The following is a 7,143-nucleotide window of genomic DNA, read 5'->3' as shown; positions in this document are numbered from 1 at the left end:
ATGAGATAGTTTTGAGAATAAAATTAGTGTAAATTTTTTTCAGGGTGTGAAAATGTTTTAAGTTTAATTAATTTATTAATTGTAATTATTAGCCAATAAATATATTTAATTTGCTTCAAAAGACCATAAAATATCTATTCAAAATTAAATTACCTCTAACAAGAATAATGATATCTATTTACTAGTATGCCAGAAATTATGAGTTGATTATCTAAACGACAAAATTACATACATAAAATTAAATACTTATGTACTTTAGGCAGTTTCTTGTTTGTTTCTAATACCATGTATATTTTTCAGAAGAAATCATTTAAAAATGTCTTATTGGCCGGCGCGGTGGCTCAAGCCTGTAATCCCAGCATTTGGGAGGCCGAGACGGTGGATCACGAGTCAAGATCGAACCATCCTGGCTAACACGGTGAAACCCCGTCTCTACTAAAAATACAAAAAACTAGCTAGGTGGCGGGCGCCTGTAGTCCCAGCTACTCGGAGGCTGAGGCAGGAGAATGGCGTAAACCCGGAGGCGGAGCTTGCAGTGAGCTGAATCCGGCCACTGCACTCCAGCTGGGCGGCAGAGCGAGACTCCCTCTCAAAAAAAAAAAAAAAAAAAAAAGTCTTATTTTTAAATTTTAAAATAATTACCTATAGTTATTTTCAGAGTTGCATTTAGGTTAATGCATTAAAATGCATTAAAATTATTAATACTTTTAATGTAGTTTGCTCCATGACCGAGTATATGTTCAAATGAGAAAATATCATCTTTATAGGTGCTCAGGTGTGATATACACTCAGAGGGCTTCTGGAGGATATTCTTAATTCTAATCCCTACTAGAAATGCATAAATATTTCAGCCCAAATATTTTTACTAAGATCCTTTTTTGCTAAAATCCCAAATATCATCTTTAACAAGTGTTTTATAAAACAAAATTTTAAAAATTGCTTGTCTCTATCATTATTTTGAATGTTTTGCCAGATTTAGATGCTGCAACATGTAAGACCTATTAAATTCATTTAATTCAATTACAGAATATAACTTCAACCAATTTAAAAAGTTATCTAAATCAAAAGTTATTAATATTTCTTACAAGTCAATTTATTCTAAACCACAATTATAACACTCAAACATTTATTTTTTTATGCTGTTTGAATGTTAAGTATTGAGTTTATTCCATTCCTACCTTACTCTTGTGGGATTAAATTTTAGTATCTTCCTGTATGCAAATTAGTTTTCAATAACTATATTTCACTATAAGCTATGCATGTTTTTAGACTTTTATGTTTCATTTATTGAATACCTTTATTGAGCATTTCTAACTGAATTTGAACTGAATAGAAGCAAAATTCATAAAGCTCATTTATAAAAAATCCAGTATCATTTTTAGAGTGAATTACGAAGCAATCCTTTGACAACTCAAATATTTCTAAAATCTAATTAATAATAAGCAGCAAAGAAAGAGTTCATACCTTCATGGTTAAGGAGGCTTTTGTTTTTTGTTTGTGTTTAATGTCAATCTTGATTCAAATTTTTCATAGTTCTGTTACTCTTAATATGTATGTAAAAACATTTTCAATTTTATCAATGATAGCTTTTACTTTGATTCATAAAAAATATTAATGCAACTTTTTTGGATGTGATATGAATTGTGTGTTAACCAGAACTTGTGAACCTTAAGTTTTTATACTAAGAAAATTATTTTTACTAGGACAATGAAAGTTATTTCATATGAGCACTACAAAATAAGTTAATCTTTATGTTTCATTATTATCTGAATTCACACTAATATCTGATATTTAACATTCAAGGGTGATTTTCAAAACTAGTCTGGTTTCGTAATTGCATTACAAACAATGAATTATTAAGACTAATTTTATATTTGAAGCGTATGATGACATTGGGTTAAAACTAGTGTCATTTAACTGTTCATGAAGTTCTACTAATGTAATCAAAATATTATTGCTTATGGCTTTACTTTGCCTAGTTATACAAAGCTACTTGCAGTTATAACTGAGCAAAGTTAATTTTAAATAGTCATTTGATATGGTGAAAATACAGGTGATATTTTGGATTTGTGTTCTTGCCCAAATCTCATGGTGAATTGGAGGAGAGGCCTGGTGGGAGGTGACTGAATTACTGGGAGCAGATTTCCTCCATGCTTTTCTCCTGAGAATGAGTGAGTTCTCACACTAACCATTCCTATACCAAGTCACTTGGCTTTATTAGCAAGTGCCTTTTATATTTTTCTTGAAGTGGATGCCAGTTATTACACCTGGGAAAATTAGTAAAGGAGAAAGAAGTTATTGCTTGTCGTTTCAGATTTAACCACATGAGAGAATTTCACTTCCCTGCACATGTATTTGAAATCCTAAGAAGCAAGATCATGCAAACACATGGAAGAAAAGAATAGGTCTATTATAACCATTCTGTATTATTTTAACAATTCCTTACTCAGAATGTAAAGAATTCAGACATGGTAAATTGAATGGAAGAATGGAACAAGAACATGAACTGGAACTGTCACTGCCATACTGGAAATGCTGGTTGCCCTATAAATAGCTGTATTGCTGTGTTTCCAGTTAGTGACTGAAGCATTACAGAAGCATGCCTGGCTTCTTTCTAACAACCCACAGTGACATAGTGAAAAATTGGAATTATTACATTGCCAGACAGCAAGCAAGGATCAAAAATAGCATGTTGTTTAAAATATGTTATCTCTTTTCATATTTGATATTCTATGTGTGGATTTGGCCTTATGTGCACATATCAAATTAATAAAATAGCGTGTACCATTTTAACAATAATAAAGTTGAAAAGAACTATAAATATAATCATATGGAGTGTAAAAATCAAAACTCTAATATCTTTATATGATTATCATTTAAATTAGTAAAAGTATGATGGATGTTATATTCTATAAATTGAATTTTTACATTTATAATATCAGATGTGATATGACATAGTGTTTAAGAAAAAAGGGAGGCCAGTAGAATACACTGAATTATAGGTATCCAGATATCAGATGTGTCTGTAGCCATGTATCCTTTACATATTGTAATGTATGCTATCTTGTTTTAAATATTTTGGCTTTTGCATTTATTACAGTTTAGGTATTGAATTGATTTTTAAAAATTATGTGTTAGTAGATTATATCATTATGTGTGAATTTCATTTTAAGATAGTAAAAAGAGAGTGGCAAAATATTTGTAATATTTTGTAATCAGGGATTTGAAACAAATATGATTTAAAAAATCTCTGCTCTAGCATTTCTCTAATGTACTTTGGTATTGACTAGGTGTGAAATTTATTGTTCATTCTTAATTGACCTTAATATCTAATACTGGCATCTAAAAAGGTAAGGTTTTGGATGATCACAGCCATCCTCCAGTACATGTGAGTAACAAAGTTGCAGAAAATTTAGGAGGTCAGCTATTGAAGAGTGTTGTGAAAGCTAATTATGCCAACTGGAGTCATTCATGTCATGCCCAACTGAAATGGAGTCAGAAGGCCATGGTGAAGGGCAACCAGTTCCTATTCCAAGAACTCTTTTTGCAATTCAATTGAGAATCCTAACTATAACTTAAATATTACATTTTACCTAGTAACTGCTGCCACTCTCCAATCAAAACGGATCAGGTCCTGCATGACTCTGCAGGTGAAATTTTTCTGCTGAAACTTTTATTCAAACAAATTACATAACTTTCCTCTTTTTAACCCCATAAAATCTCAGCCTTTCTCTTTGTTCTTTGGACACATGTAAGGGCTACCCTGGCTTGTGCCCCCCAAATTGCAATTCTAATTTTCACATATTGTTACCAAATAAACCCTTTACTTGGAGGTTTGTCTGTGTTTTTATTTAAGGTTGACAGCGTTTAGAGAGAAAACAGCACATCTGTAAAGATGAGGGTTTTTTTTTGTTTATTACTCTGAGAGAATCATCTTAAATGTGATTGTGAAGACTATAATCTCAGTCCTTGTACAGAATTGCTAAACAACAGTATGGATATGTGTCTTCGTCACCTTTATTTTTACTATTACAAAGGTAGCGGTGCTGCCACACATTCCCTCTGAATATTAGGAAACACGCTGGGATATGTATAAGCCATTGGGCAAATGCATTCCACAGCATAACCAGGAAATGTCCCAGCAACCTGTGAAACAACTTTAAAGCAACTCTTAGGCAAAATCTTGCTGCAGACAAACGAGTTCATGCTGTTTCATGTATCACGAACTGAATTTTATCAACCTTACAGATAGATATTTTTCCATTTACCAAAAACAAAAACACTATTTCGTGAGTAATAAAATATGGGGTTCCTTTGTTCTTTTGAAGGGAATAAGAGCCGATAACACCAAAGTGAAAAGGTAGAAAATACTGATACTTAAAATTATGTAGATAACTATACTTCACAGGAAATATTGTTTGAACTAAAAACAAGAACTGTTGGTTAAATGTTGTTTTCTCTTCTTTATGTAATTATAATGTGAAGAATCGTAGCTATTCTTTTTTTTAGAATAGAAATAGCTTTGTGATAACAGCAACAGGAGTAATTTTAGAGTTCTAAAAATGTGCATTTCAAGATACTGTCCAAAAGTAAAGTATGGCAAAATAAAATTTCAAAAATCTACAGAACATATAGCATTTTTTTGGTCATATGTAATTTGCAGGTCTAAAACTTCACTAGTTGATTTGTTTAGATCCTAGACAACAAGACATTCTTGCAAAAGTAAAGGACCAAATACCAACCCCAGACTTACTACTCATCAACTTTTGCTTTAGGCAGTATATAATGGCAGCATGTTTCAGATTCTGCTTCTGAAATGTGATGTCTCAATATCAACATTCTCCAACTGCCTATTGTGTGAGCTTTACCTAATTAATAACTGTGAGGAATTCTGAAACAAACACTGCAGTGTTTATCATGTACTCCTTTGCCTCAGTCTTTTAGTGTGGAAATAATGATCAGGGATGATTTATATTTGTCAACCGATAAGTGCTTACTTCATTTCTCCCCATTTTTGGTACATTTGCAGCACATGATTTAAAGCTATCAACGCACTAGAAAGTGTAAACAGAAAATCTCCTCAATGTAGATACTCAGACTGCATAACTTTCTTGTATGTACATACATGGGTTATAAGTGGGAGTACCTATTATACAGTGTGGGGTATATCTTGTACAATTTTAGAGCCTAATAACACACATTCCTTAAAGAAGAAATTTTAGAAGAGAAGACAGTCTTGGCTGCTATAATTCAACAAACAAACTCTGACAAGAGTTACAGAGTCTTGTCAAATAAAAAGCTAAATTGTTTTTTAGGAGTTTATTGAGAAGAAATTGTATGACCTCTTAGTAAAATCTTCCATCAAAAATGAGTTCAATATTCAAAACATTTATTATTTTCCTTTAAGAAGAAAACAATGTCTATCAAAATTGATGCCTGCTTGTGTTTTAAACCTAATAATTTTTATTCTCTCTCTCTTTTTAGACACCTTGTTTTTGTCAATTCTTTATCATTTTGAGCACTTTTGAGGACTTTTATACTTGGTAAAACTATTAACAGTTTCTTGGATTTAAAGGACTACTAAGTAAAGTGCGAATTAGAAACTATAGTGTTTTGTTGCTGTTGTTGGGTTTTGCTGCTGTTGTTGTTGTTGCTTTTAAACTTCAGCTTCTACTTTGGGGAAGTTTTCTTTTTTCTCAACCTTAGCAAAACTCTTGAATAATTTTTATTTTCAATTTCCATATCCCTAAGTTTCAAGTGTTATTTCATGTGTTTTGATTCTTTGTTTTTATAGTATCCTTGTTTCTGTTTCCTGATTTCATTTTTTTCTGAGCATATTATTGATTTTGTTTTTCACCATTTTATCTGATCCCTTCATTTAAAAAAAAAAATGTGTATGTGTATGTCTTGGCGTCTGTCTTTAGTTTTAGAGGCTTTTCCACGAATTATTTATTGAGATTTGAGAAGGAAGTACTAAAAATCAAATTGGATACTCAATAAGCATAGGCAAATGTTGTTCATTGAAAATCTATCTGTTCTTTTCTTTGGGGCTGCTGGGATTCCTCAGTCAAGTATTGTAGCGTTTTCCTCTTGAAAAATATATCCTCTGCTTCCAGTATTCTGAGAGCTATATGACAGGAAAGAGTAGAGGGTTTCTAATTCAGTATGCAACTATCTGTTGTGTCTACCCATTTCAAAAGAGTTCCTCACCTCCACATTCAGCTTTGTCTGGTGTCTCCAATATCCCTTAACTTCTGAGATAACTCCAAGTTTCCTGTAGAGGGGAGGAAGAGTAGTAGTAATCCATTTCTGACTTTTTAAGCTAGAAATAGAGTTCTGAAAATCTGTAACATTTTCTATACATAGCATAGCAAGTTCAATGCATGTCTAACAAGTCAATATTTTAAATTATGTTATTCAAATAAACATACAAGTAAACTTTAATTCAATGGTCAAAGGCTGAGGGTATTGTTTTCCTTATCCCATGTTATGTTTATTATTTGTATGAGTGGACCTCATTTCACTAATTGTTTTGCAGAAATTATCACAAGACTTTTTTAAATGAAGACTCCTTTTCTAATTTGGGGAGTTTTTTCTATCTTTTCTAAATGTAGTTACTTATTCTGCTCCAGTTATTTGTGTTTTCTCCTCTGGAATGCTGATTATATCTATTCTGGCTCCATACCATCTAGCACCCATCTTTGGTCATTGAGTTTCAGTTAGGACCTATCTCATTGCATGTTCTGTATGATTCTTTCATTTTTCCTCCGGACCACATATTTTGTTTGTGCATCGTTAATTCTACTTACTGTTCCAATATGAATTTTTAATTATACTGTTAATTATTTTACAGTTTTTTTCATTTTTAAATAGTTTTATTTCCCCATCATACAAATGGTATTTGCCTATTTGAGGACAAAATTCAAATGTCATTTCAGGACAAAAAATAAAAAAGACATGTCTTTTATATCTTGTATGTTAAATATTCAGGAGAAACCTCTGAAGGATTTGACAGAATTAAAGTTATATTGCCCTTTTAGTCTTGATGACTATTGTCAACCTGAAAAAAAGTTTCTACCTTGCTAGGACTTCATGTACAGAGTGTGAGATGCAGACTTCTCGATAGCATTGCATATAGTAGCA

Source organism: Trachypithecus francoisi, unplaced genomic scaffold, assembly GCF_009764315.1.
Source record: "Trachypithecus francoisi isolate TF-2019V2 unplaced genomic scaffold, Tfra_2.0 Lachesis_group4, whole genome shotgun sequence".
Lineage (NCBI taxonomy): Eukaryota > Metazoa > Chordata > Mammalia > Primates > Cercopithecidae > Trachypithecus > Trachypithecus francoisi.
Note: the sequence above shows the minus strand (reverse complement) of the source record.